At 50.2% G+C, this 13512-nt stretch overlaps 1 long non-coding RNA gene across 1 annotated transcript; it reads left to right on the forward strand.

Annotated features, from left to right (window-relative positions):
• Positions 1-1825: 1825 nt before the first annotated feature.
• On the forward strand, positions 1826-12219 carry LOC119087365. Its single transcript, XR_005090776.1, has 2 exons — positions 1826-1921; positions 11813-12219. It is a non-coding gene; the product is annotated as an uncharacterized LOC119087365 (long non-coding RNA).
• Positions 12220-13512: the final 1293 nt, after the last annotated feature.

Below are 13512 nucleotides of genomic sequence, written 5' to 3' on the forward strand. Positions count from 1 at the left end.
TGCTGTTGGAGTGAGGTTGAAAGTCTCTCTTGCTTGTGAACACCTGTCTGCTAGCGCCTGTGGACTAGCTGGGTCTGAATGGGGTCTGGCTGTTTGTCTATCTACGTCTGTGCACAGGAGACAGGAACTTGAAGCAGGGAGGAGAGCAGACCGGATCACCCCTCCACCCCTCACCCCTGCCATCACAGAGTTTGGCTCTGAGCCCACCACAATGGAATCTCATGACTCACTAGATTCCTTGGCCAAGAAGCAGAGGAAAAGGGCAGGGCCTGGGGGTGCCGGACACCCCACTTTCCTTTTCCAAGGAACCATCCACCCTCATGACTCACTCTAATTCTTTCTCAAAATGATACCTTGTCCTAGGGCCTGGGACAGAACAGCAGGCAAGGGACACCAGTAAGATCCTTTCTATTGTCCTCTAGTCTTCCCAGGAGACAGGGGTGGTGACTTCTGTGGTGACTCTGTCCTCCTTCAGATGGGACCCTACGCAGGCTGTCCCTCTCTGGGCCCTGATTTTCCACCTGTTATTACAGCCTCGAAGAAGCCTTCTCAAACTTTCTTCTTTCTGCAGGGGAGGGGTGATAACATGTCTGAGGACCCACAGCAGAGGACTGCCCTCCTCTTTTCCCCATAGAAACACAAAGCACAGGATGGTGGTGGCACACGCCTTTAATCCTATCACTCGGGAGGCAGAGCCAGGCAGATCTCTGTGAGTTTGAGGTCAGCCTGGTCTACAGAGCGAGATCCAAGACAGGCACCAAAACTACACAGAGAAACCCTGTCTCGGAAAGCAAAACAAACAAACAAACAAAAATGTTATAATAGCTAGTTACAGAGGTAGGCAGATCTCTGTGAGTTCAAGGCTTGCCTGGTCTATAAAGCAAGTTCCAGGACAGCCGGAACTGTTACACGGAGAAATCCTGTCTCGAAAAACAAAAACAAAAACAAAAACAAAACAAAAAACAACCAAACAACAACAAAAAGAAGCACAAAGCTTCTCCTCACTGCTCCTGGAGCCCAGGGACCACTCTCTAGAAGCTGAGCTGGGCAGCCCTGCCCCGCCAGGTCTCTGGACTCGAGCAGCCCAAACAGCATTCCAGTCAAGGCTAGCAGGCTTCTATGCGCCCCTGGGTCACCTGCACAAGTCCGGGGCTTTGAGCAATGATGCTGGGGACTGAGTCAGAGATCCGTACTAGGCGTGGGGACACGGTGTGTTGGGGTCTGCTTCCGTGTGCTGGACTTTCCTAAGGTGTGGTCATTGTTATTGCGCACGGTTGTTTTTCTAAAGCACTCCTGGAACTCAGTTGGTAGAAGGCTTGCCTAGTGAGCACAAAGTCCTGGACTTGACCCCTAGGACTGCATAAACGGGTGTAGTGGCGCATGCCAGCAGTCTCGGGATGGGGAGGGAGAGAGGGATGTTGTCCTGAGCTACATAGTAAGTTTAGGGACAGCCTTGGCTACTTGAGACCATCTCTCAAAAAAAAAAAAAAAAAAAAAAATGTCCTCCAGGCCTGTTGCACAATAAGTGTAGTAAATCATGGAGGTTGAGGGAGACAAAACACCGGCCATGAGGGACCGTGTTGTGTCATGTCAGGTCATACTTGTTTGGTGGCTAGTTTCTGTGTCAATGTGACACGAGCTAGAGTCATTGAAGAGGAGCCCAAATTGAGAAAAATGCCCTCATAAGATAGGCTGTATTTTCTTAATTAGTGATTGATGTGGGAGGGCCCAGCCCGTTGTGGGTGGTGCCATCCCTGGGCCGGTGGTCTTGGGTTCTATAAGAAAGCAGGCTGAGCAAGTCATGAAGGAGCTAGCCAGTAAGCAGCACCCCTCCATGGCCTCTGCATCAGCTCCTGCCTCCAGGTTCCTGCCCTGTTTGAGTTCCTGTCCTGACTGCCTTCGATGACAGTGATTTGGAAATGTAAGTGGAACAAACCGCTTTCTTCCCCAAGTTGCTTTTGGTCATAGTCTTTCATCACAGCAGTGGAAACGGTAGCTAAGAAAACTTGGGTCAGATTTTTTTTTTTTTCATTCAACAAGTATTTGTTGAGCTCCAGCTCAACAAATCAGGCTCTGTGGTAGATATGGAACATTGAGGGTTGAGGTGCACAGACCCGGGTCCCACTGTGAAGTCCTAAAGGGGAAGGCAGATAGACACAGAGACAATCAACAAGCAGACTGGAAGTGATGTGATGTGACGCTCCGCACGAAGCCTGAGGACCTGGAGTGATACAGGTCATCGTGATCTCAGAGGGCAGACAGTGTCTGAGCTGACATCTGCAGGATGAGACGCTGGACACAGGCCTTGGGCTGGGACAGATGTTCCAGGACACCAGGTACTCAGGAGCAAAAGCCCTGAGGCTGGCCACAGCTGAGTGTGCTGGAGCAGGAGGGCCACTGCAGATGCGGACGGATGGGCTGAGGGCTGGGATAAGCTTGGCTGGAGAAAGGAGCTGGGGTTGTCTTCTGTCACCGAAGAGATCTGGGTCTGAGTGAAGCCCAGGGTGATGGCACATACCTGAAATCCTAGCACTCAGGAGGTAGAGATAGGAGGAACATAAATTTGAGGCCAGCCTGAGCTACCTAGGGAGAATCTACCAATTAATATTAATTAATTAAATTAATTAGTCTGGTTCATGCATGTAAAGGTCCTCTTTGATATTCAGTAGAGAACAGCCTGCCGTGGGCCAAGCATGGATTCTAAGAGGCTGTAACGGGAGGCGGTGGGGGAACCCAGGCTCCTGGTGCTGAGGCTGGAGTGAGCCAGTGGTAGTGGTGATCAGAAGTGGGGCCTGTCTGAGGCATATTGTGGAGATAAAATTGACCAGACTTGCTGCAGAGTGGGTTTCCAGTGACTAGAGAGAATAGAAATTAGGCCTGGCTGCCAACCCTCTGCTCTCTTGCCCACTGAGGGGCGGAGGCCCCTTGAATCTGAGTGGGCACAGGATAGCATCTAGGGATGGAGCCGAGGTTACTTGTGGGGGCTCATAGCCAGGGTTGGAAGGGAAAAAGCAACCCCAGGCCTTGGGTTCTCTCTTCGAGGGGGCTGGCGGAGAAGCCAGGTGCGGGGGTACGCTGCCTAGTGGTCCAGCTACTTGTGAGGCTGAGGGGGGAAGAAGGAAGATTTGAGCCCAGAGTTCAAGCAGGTTCATCATAGTGTGGCACCATCTCTAAACCTCTGTCCCGGAGGAGAGAGCGGCAAGTGAGGCGGAGCAAGTCCACGCGTGTCCAGAACACAACAGGGGTGGTTTCTAGGAGGAGAGGGCTGGGGGTGCAGGGGGGGGGTGAGGGAGCAGTCTGTTTATGGGGGGCCCTGAGTGCAGTCCCAGCGCTGAAAAAGGAGGGAGATGAGTTGTGTGACCTGGGGACAGATGGCCCTGGACCAGTCAACAAGGAAGTTGGAGCATGTTGGCTGGGGCAGCCTTACTGAGGAGTGGGGGTGGGGGAAGGGGTGGGGGAGGGGACCAGGAAGGGGCACCATCCCAGTGGACAGATAACACAGCAAGTGGGGCAGTGACTTAGAGAGCAGAAGCTGAGGCAGTTCATTGGCAAATTTTTATGTGACAGAAGCCGGAGAATTAGCACTGGGTGGAAGGGGCTGGCAGGTCAAGTGAGGGTTTTGTCCAAATATGGGAGATATAAAACCAACACTGTGTTCCCGTGCCTCTGATCCCAGCACTAGGGAGGTGGAAGTAGGAAGATCAGAAACTCAAGGTCAACCTCAGCTATGTATCATGAGTTCAGGGCCAAGCTAGGCTACATGAGACCTTGTCTCAAAGCAAAATGAAAAAAAATAAGATAAAACCATGTTCTATGCCAGCGGAGACAGCCTAGAAGAAGGAATCGGAGACACGGAGAAAGGGTTTATCGAGAAGGGAAGTGTGTGTGTGTGTGTGTGTGTGTGTGTGTGTGTGTGGTGGTGGTGATGGTGATTTGGGGAATCGAACCCAGAACCTCATGCTTGCTGGGATTCTGGCCATGCGGGGTGACTGCTGAAGTTGCTGAGCGTGGCTTTGTAGTGACCCCAGTCTGTTGATAGCCAGCTATTCCGCAGCATGTCATCCATCACACTCGCCAGGCACCAAGGATGAACCTTTTTCTAACTAATACTGTTAACTCTGCTTGGACATGAGAAAGTCAAACCTCAGAAAGACTTTTGAACTTGCCCAAGGCCACCCATAGGTCAGGGACAAAGCAGGGTCCGGGCCCTGTGCCCCAAGATCTCCAACTACAGCAGCCACCATCTTCAAAGAATCAGGACGCTCTCACGCTGACAATTGAGTTGCCACTTGTGGGCGGAAGCCGGGAGATGCAGAGAGAGATGGCTTTCTTTGTCTGTCATATTTCTGTGCCTGGAATGGTAGGAACCAACCGAGCCCTCGGGGCTCCTGAGTGTTGAAGTTGGCTTGCTGTAATGACACCAGGTCTCCACCTTCAGGCACATCTAGATTGTTAGCTTTTTAAACCCGACGCCGGGAATTCTGGGATACTTGGAGGTGATCTCTCTCTCTCTCTCTCTCTCTCTCTCAAAGTAGCAGAGATTGAATACAGGGCCTCCTGCATGCTAGGCAAATGCTCTCCACTGAGATATACCTTTTCATTTCTTATATTGAGGCAGACCCTCACTAAGGTGCCCAGTCTGGCCTTGAGTTTGTGATTTCCTTGTCTCAGCCTCCAAAGTCCCTAGGCTTATAGGCAGCTCCACCTGGTCCCACCCCTCCTTTCTTAATTATCTGCTACCCTCAGCTGGACCCGCTTTCACTGAAGCACAAAGTCCAGAATCAACAGTGTGCATCCTTGCAGGCAAATCTTGGAGCTGATGCTCTCCAGATGCCTGTTCACAGGAGCCTGTGGCTGAGGCTCCTCGGAGTTGGCACCATTCCAAAGCCTGTTTACAGGAGCGTTTCCACATCTCACTTACATTTCCGGGAAATCTCTGTTGTCCAGCCAGGGAGATCAACAAACGCATGAGTCCCGAGAAGTGCAAGGCTCTTTCGGGGAGGGGTGCGGGTTACACTTTCCCTTCTTGTCTCTAATCACAACCAATAAGCCCCCAGTGGTGGGGGGAACCTCAGCTCAGTGAAGCATCTCTTTTCTTCTCTTTGGAGAAGACATCAGCGTGTGGCCTGAAGGATTGGAGGCTCTCAGGACGACATCCTATTCCCTGACATTAGAGAACGTGACCTGTGTTGGGAAAAGGTCCTGGCAAGCTGGGTGTGGTGGTGTACACCTGGTAATTCTAGAACTTGGGAGGTGGTGGCAGGGGACTCAGGAGTCCAAGCCTGGGGCTACATGAAACCCTGTCTCAGAAAAGAGAAAAGAAAGAGACGGGGAGAGGAAGGAAGAAAGCCCTACATTTTTGTCATCTTAAATGGGCAAGTTGGTGGAATTTTAACAAGCCTGGGAAACTCACACAGTGGTTCCTTCCCACTTCAGTGATGGATGAGACCTTAGATCTTGTGTGTCAACTGAAATGTGCCAAAATCAAGGCCAAATAAAGGACAGACCAGCACAAAGCAGCCCACGGGAAATAAACTGGTTCAGACAAGTCAAATCATTCTGAGGCCGGATATGGTGTACTCATAGCCCACACTCTGTACTCAGGAGGCAGAAGCAGGAGGACCTTGAGTTACTGGCTAATCTGCACAGCACGTCTCTCAAGAGAAAAATCACCTTGAAAGGGGTCTACATCCCCACTCACTCTGCAGCGAGGGAGTATCGTACTGAGCCTGAGCCTCAGTTTCTCCGTGTGTAAAATCAACATTACCTAGTTCAGTAGAAAGGCAGTTACGGGATCATATGAATGTTTAGCTCTAAGGCACGATTCACAATACTGACATGGTACAAATGCAAAACAGAGGTCTCCTGTGAGTACGCGCATTGGAAGCAAAGTGACCGGGACCTCGGAATAGTCCGGGAGACTGCAGTATGCTCCAGCTGAGCCCACCAGAGAAAAATAGCAGAATCTAGTATCGTCTGTGCAAACCTCCTGAGTCAACGCCCACTAAAGCCAGATTACAACAGTCAAAACAGGATTAGAGCAGTCAGTCTGGGATCCTTGCATGCCGCTCGAACCCACGCAGGTCTCCCTGTGCTCTGTGCACATCAGCTTTCGGAACAGCCAACAGCGCTGGCTCCCAGGGGCGGGCAGTGATGCCTAGGCAGAGAGTGGCGGAAGCTGCCTCGGAAGGCAGGCAGACAGCACCAGCAGTGTGATTGCTGCTAAGAGAAACACTCAAATTCCGATGTCAGCTCGAAGCTCCAGTATCTGAATCTGGCCTTACGCAAACAAGAGACACAGAGTATGTGGTCCAGGATCCTGAGAGCTGGCTCAGCAGTCGAAGGCACTTGTTCTCCATCCCGACAGTCCGAGTTTGGTCCCCAGGACTCACATGGTGTGAGGAGAGGACTGGCTCCTGCAAGCTGTCCTCTGACCTCCACGGATGCACCGTGACACGAGTGTGCACCCCAACAGACACACACACACACTAACAGAATCAACAAATACATGTAGAAAACAGAAAAAAGGAGCATAGTAGAGCCTGTGAGCATCCATGTTTCATGGAACCTGGCAGCACTGTGCAGAGGGGCCTAACCTCAAGGTCAGGAGCCAGGTGGCAATGGTGGCAGGCTGTGGGCAGTGAGAGGTTGAGGCTGAAGGTGTATGCTTCTACAGACTTAGTGAGCAACAGGGCATCATATAGAGACCTACCATCCCAGCAGTTCAACGCCCTCTTACAAAACCCCCATAGACACAAGAGCTAATGTTACTCTATGTCTCCCTGTGAGGCCTGATAGTGTGGAGAGGCCTGGCTGGGTGGCAGCAGGCTTTCTGTGCCTGCCATCAGACCCTGAGAAAATAAGGAGAGTTTCCAAGTCTCCACATGGCTTCTTAGACGCCAATGTACCTGAGTAGAGAGACATGCCGGCCAAGGCCTGGCTGCCAAGTCAGAGCCTCAGTCCAAGCCTTTCTGTGTTACTGCCAAGCCTCAGGGTGACTGAGCAAGTGCCCCCCCTCACTTCCCCTCCCCCCCCCCCTCCAGCCCGTCAATGCCTCGCAAACCCATATCTGAAATGGGGCAGCACCTTCTCTGCACACCGATGGCTTAGAGTGCATGGAAACCCAAGGGTACATTAGGCCCAACCCTTTTGTGGCAATGGAAGGAGCCGGGAGGACTGGCCACGCTGGGCGTCTCCCAGGGGCACCCGCAGCAGACTGAGCATTGCACACAGCTCAGCTCATTCCTCCCTCGATTCCTGATGAGATATTCGGTGTGATCATGCCCGTGTCACAGATGGGAACATGGAGTCCCAGACAGAAGACCTGCTCAGACACAGCTATTTGAGAAACGGGCCTTATCTCTAGGACCTCTGGAGCAGAATGCAGAAGTGGGGAGGCCAGAGGTCAAGGGCTGGGTGCAGGATAGCCCAGAATCAGCTTGCACAGAAAAGGATGGGCCCAGGAAGTGTGGGCCCAGGAAGGAGCAGGAGGGTCTCCCCACTGCTTCATTGCACAGGACTTTCAATCTTTCACCTGTTAGCGGGGTGTTAATGTTCAAAAAGTATTTGTAAATAGGGTATGGTAACTCAGGCCTGTAATCCTAGTGCATGGATCGTTGAGACCGGAGGAGCTCCTTGAGTTCAAGGCCTGTCTCAGCTACAGAATTACACACACACACACACACACACACACACACACAGACACACACACACACAGGAGCTCGAGACCTTGTGTCAAACCACAGAAAAGAAAGCAAAATCACACACACACACACACACACACACACACACACACACACACAGGAGCTCAAGACCTTGTGTCAAACCACAGAGGAGAAAGCAAAAGTCTAAAAGGCGTGTAGTAAAATTGTCTCCTTCTGTCTCTGCCTCACTCGCCCTCCTCTGGCTCTTGGTCCCCACCTCCCTCTGCTCACCTTCTGTGAGCATCTCCTGTATTCTTTCGGGGCTTGTCTATGAACCCTCAAAAGTGACTGCTTGCTTCCAGCACCCCTTTCCACGGTCAAGCTAGCAAACCGCACCAAGCCATACCATGTCTTGCCAGCCACACCCCTGAGATCTTCATCAGTGAACCCGGGCTTCCTGGTTCTTTAACCCCATTGCAGAACCCCCGGAATTAATTCATACCCACGTTCCCCAAGGGTGGACATTGGGGTTGTTGCCGTTAGTCTGGCGGGGCACTGGAACCCACAGCCTAGCACACACGCCTCCCACGCTTTACCTCTGAGCCTGACCCTCAGCCCCAGAGCTGAAGGTATTTTTTTTTTTTTTATATGTCTGTTGTTTTGAGACAGGCTCTTAAGGGGTAGCCCACTCTGGCTTCAAACTCACAGCAGTCCTCTTGTCTCGGCGTTCTGTGTGCTGGGACTATAGACATGAGTCACCATATCTGGTTTATTTTTTAATCTTAGAACCATAAACGGTGCTGCAGCAAACCACGGCGCTCCCACAGCTTCCTACACGCACGAGGATAAACCCCTCAGCCGGACCGAAGGCACTGCGTTGGCTTTCTGTCGTTGCACAACAGATCACACCCCCTCCCATGCTGCAGTTTAAGGCCACACTCAGGGTCCAGCACTTGCCCTGTAGTGAAAAGTCTGTTGGGGTGGGGCTGCTCTGAGCAAAACCAAGGTGTGCGCAAACCAGGCTTAGTTCTCATTTGGAGGTTCTGGAAGGGAGCAGCTTCCAGCTCAGTCCTGTGGCAGAATCTGGTTCCTTGAAGCATAGACCTGGAGCCCCTGGGGCCTTGGTTGCTACCAGCCCCAAACTCTCAGAGTCCTTGCTCCCTTCAATGTCAAGTCAGAGTCATCACAGTGGCCCCTTCTCATCCTTCAAATCAATGATGTCTGCTGGGGACACACGAGGCTTCCAAGGGCTCCCCTGACCTGTCTCCACCTCCCGAGGGTAATCTCCCATCTCAATATCAATTGACTTGGGACCTCTGTCTTTGAGATCCCTTTGGTCATTTAACAGAATCTAATCACCAAATTCAATCTGATATTCATGGGTCCAAGACGTACGCAAGTGCAGGAGTCATGTGGATATGAAGGTCAGTGAGCATCGCCTTAGGATTCTACCTCCCATCCCCCGAAATCCTTGTGATCTTGCTAGAGATTGCTATCTTGGCCCACATAAGGGCGTCATGAAGGCTCTGCTGTCCCTTAGCAGTGATGTGCTGCCTGCCTGCTCAGAAAATGCTGCTTAAGAATGTTATCAGGCTTTGGATTTCTGCCAATCTGATAGGGGAAAAATGGAATGTAAATGTATTTCAAATTTGTGGTTATCTTATGCATAAGAGTAAGCATTTCTTCAAGAGCATAAAAACAGTTTCCATTTCTTTATGGCTTCTAATTTTTAAATTTTTAAAAATGTATTTGTGGGAGGAGGTTGGAGTTTGGGGTGTACGCAGAAGCCAGAAGAAGAAGGCAGGAAGAAGCTATTATTCCTTTGAGGCAGAGTATCTCCCGAAACATGGAGCTCATAGTTTTGGGCTAGGCATGCAGCCAGCAAGCTGCAGTAATTCCCATAGCATGGAGGTAACAGACACATTCCAGATCAAGAAGTCCTGGCCTGAGAATGTCTGAGTCCGGGGACCTTCGGACATCCAGATCCGGGCTAACTTATTCATTATATATGGAGAAATCAAGTCTCAATGAGGTTACTACTAGGAGAGGGGAAGGAAAGGCTAGACCTGGCATGCGCCAGCCCTACGTTTACTGCACGGGTGTGGGGTCCAGATTCAGGTGCTCATCGTTGCAGAGCACACACTCTTAACTACCGAGTCACTTCTCCAACCCTGGTGTTGGGGTTTTATTGCTGTCTTTCTTTCGTTTGTTCTTGCTGCTTTTATGCTTTATACGGGTGAGTGTTTTCCCTGATGTATATCTGTGTGCCATTTGCATGCCCGGTGCCTGTGGAAGCCAGAGAGGGCATCAGATCCCCTAGAACTGAAACTAGAGATGGTTGTGAACTGCAGTGCGGATGCTGGGAATCAAACCCTAGTCCTTTGGAAGAATACCCAGTGCTCGTAACTGCTGAGCCATCTCTCCAGCCAAACCAATGGAGCCTTTTTAGTTTTAAGCCTAGAAAGGCCTTTCTTTCTAACTACAAAATTAAGTTATTTTTTTCAGACATATTTATTTTCTTTTATGTATATAAGTGTTTTGTCTGCATGGATGTGTACCATATACATGTCTGGTGCCCAGAAGAGGGAGTCTGATCTCTTGGAACTGGGGTTATAGAGAGTTGTGAGCCACCAGATGAGTGCTGGGAATTGAATCTGGGTCCTCTGCAGGAGCAGCCAGTGCTCTTAACCTCTGAGCCATCTTTAACTTTTCCAAAATTAATTTTAAAGAAAAGGAACCTGTCCTCTGTTTCCTTCCAGTGTTTTTTTTTTTTTTTTTAATAGTTCCATCATCTGCCTTTGAGACAGGGTCTCATGTAGCCCAGTATAGCTTGGAACTCACTACACAGGGCAGGATGTCCTTGAATTCCTGCTCCAGACCCTTCTGCTGCTGATTCTCCTGCCTCAGCCTCCCAAATTCTGGGATTACAGGCCCACGTGCCTGGTTTTATGTGGTGAGACTGAACTCAGGGCTTCCTACATATCATACAAGTGCTCTACAAACCGAGTTATGTCCCCAGCCTCTAGGTGGCTGCTTGGTTATAAAGCCTTGCTGCGTAGCCCAGGCTAGCCTCAGACTTCTGATTCTCCTGCTTCTGCCTCACAGGTGCTGGGATTAGAGGCATGTGCTACCACGCCCCATTGGTTCCATTTTTTTTTTAATCCAGTGGTTCCTGGAGCTTTCTGGGAATTTTTCTCTTTATCTTCTCAGCAGTGTGTGTAGAGCTGGACCTTAAAAGGTATGGGCTTTGAGAAAGAAGCAGCTGTGGGAAACTCTCTCAGTGATTTTGACCTCCATCAGGACTGCCACACACCCAGCCCAACTCCAGCTTCCCTTCCCCACAAACTCACTAAATCACAGGCTGGCAGAATGGGCAGAGTTGAGGGAAACCCTCCCCTGCTTGGGAAGCCCTCAACCTGGGGGAAGAGGCTAGCTCATGGCCAGCTGAGGCACAGGGAGGTCGGACTGCTGCAGCAGAAGGCAGTGTTGAGAGGGCTGTTGGGAGACTTTGGGGGGGACGACCTTGGAGCTGAGCCTTAAGAATGAGGGGATGAGCTGAGTGTGGTGGCTCATGACTTTAATCCCAGCACCTGGGGCAGAGACAAGCAGGTCTCCTGTGTTCAAGGCCGGTCTGGTCTACATAGTAAGTTCTAGGACAGCCAGAGCTACATAGTGAAACCCGAGAGAGAGAGAGAGAGAGAGAGAGAGAGAGAGAGAGAGAGAGAGAGAGAGGAGGGAGGGAGGGAGGAGGGAGGGAGGGGGGGGGGGGGGGGGGGGGAGGGAGGGAGGGAGGGAGGGAGGGAGAGAGAATATCCTGATATCTTGATGTGGTGATGCATGCCATTAATTCCAGCATTTGAGGCAGAAGCAGGCAGACCTCTGTGAGTTTAAGGTTCACCTGGTCTATAGTGAGATCCTGTAACAAAAACTAAAAAGAGGGAATGGAGGAGACAAGTTTATCCCTATAGTGTAGGAGCAAAGACAGGCAGGTGTAAGAACCAATCAGAACTCTGGAAAGGGTTAACAGACCCCAGATCCTCAATGGTGGGCACAGATCCTCACTTACCTCTGTGTTAGAGGAGGCATCTTCCAGAGTTTGTTAAATGGGGTGAAATGGGGAAATGAGGTTCTGAATCCTAAGCTAAATCATGTTCTCTTTATTCCCACAGCGGGAAGGAAGCAAAGACCACTAAAGCAGCCTGGCTGCAGAGTCATCACAGACCCGGCTCTCACTGCACACCACTGCCACCTTGTGGGCGTCATGGAATTCTCCGTGACGAGCTTCCTGTGTCAGGTCTGTGTGGAACTGAAGGTGTGGTCACTCGGAACTGAAGGTGTGGCCGCGTGGCTCACAAAGAACTCAACCGCCAGGAAGCCCTGATTCGAGAATTTCTGAACTCAGTGACCTTCAGAGACTCAGCATGCACCTCCTTCCTCGTTAGGTATGGAGAAATCAAGTCTCAAAGAAGACACAAGGGACTAGGGAAGAAAAGGCTAGACCTCCATCTAAGCCAGCTGGAAGTTTACAGCTCTGTTTTTGTTTTGTTTTTTAATTTACTTATTTCTATTTTATGCACATTGGTGTTTTGATATGAGTGTCAGGTCCCATGTAAATGGAGTTATAAACAGTTGTGGACGGTCACGTGTGTACCAGGAATTGAACCCAGGTCTTTTGAAAGGGCAGCCTGTCAGTGTTCTTAACCACTGAGCCATCTTTCCAGCTCCTGTTTTTTTGTTTGTTTGTTTGTTTTTCTTTTAAAAAAATTATTCACTGACTTTATAAGTATGAATGCTCTTCTTGCATGTATGTGTGTGCACTCACATGACCAATGCCCAGGGGGCTCAGAAGAGGATGCTCTGGGACTGGAGCTACAGTCTGTTGTGAAATGCCATGTGGGTGCTGGAAATTGAACCCAGGGTCTCTGGAAGAGCAGCCAGTGCTCTTGACCTCTGAGCATCTCTCCAGCCCTTCTAGTTTTTATTGGCTGGAAGAGCCTGGGCAGGTGACCTCACCTCTTGAGCTACAGTCTCCACCTCTGTAGAGACTACTCTTCCAGCTATATGGCAAGTTTGAGGCTAGCCTGGGCTACATGATATTCTTTGTCAACCCTGCCCTGCCCCCTCCTAAATGAGAAGACAGCTGAGAATGTCAGGGTTCTGGGCAGCCAGGGTCAAGGAGTTCTTAGAACAAAAGCAAAGGGAGGCAGTGACCGACATAAGCCAAGCAGGAAGTTCTCCTTTTCTGTGACATTTATTGGACATTTCCTGGTTCTGGACAGCTAAGGCTGATGTTTTCATGACTCCACTGGGAAAGCAGTACAAATCAAAACTCAGAGTGTGGTGGTGCAGACCTGTAATCCCAGCACTCAGGAGACAGAGGCAGGTGGACTTCTGTGAGTTCCAGGGCAGCCTGGTCTACAGAGTGAGTTCCAGGACAATCAGAGCTACATAGTGATATCCTGTCTCAAAAAACAAACAAAAATGTAATCACAAAATCTGCAGGAAAATGGATAGACTTAGAATATATACTATTAAGCTAGGTCACACACTCTCAGAAAAAGCTATGTCCTCCCTCGTATGTGAAATCTAGCTCATAATATATGTATATGTGTAAGTAAATGCACATGTGGACACGGATAACATGTAGAAAAAAGAGAAGAAAGGCTGGACACTGGGGGATGAGGAAGGGGTGACTGACAGAGACAGAAGCTCACTGACTTGTGGAGCTTCCGGTCTGATTGATTTTGGTGTGGGATGTTTTTCAATAACGGACGCTTTGTAGTTGCTGTTTGGTTCTTGTCCAACAACAACAAAAACCTTCTAAAATAACACAAAGAAAGGGTACAAGACAGGGGATAAGTGAGAAACA

This window comes from Peromyscus leucopus, chromosome 2, assembly GCF_004664715.2.
Source record: "Peromyscus leucopus breed LL Stock chromosome 2, UCI_PerLeu_2.1, whole genome shotgun sequence".
Lineage (NCBI taxonomy): Eukaryota > Metazoa > Chordata > Mammalia > Rodentia > Cricetidae > Peromyscus > Peromyscus leucopus.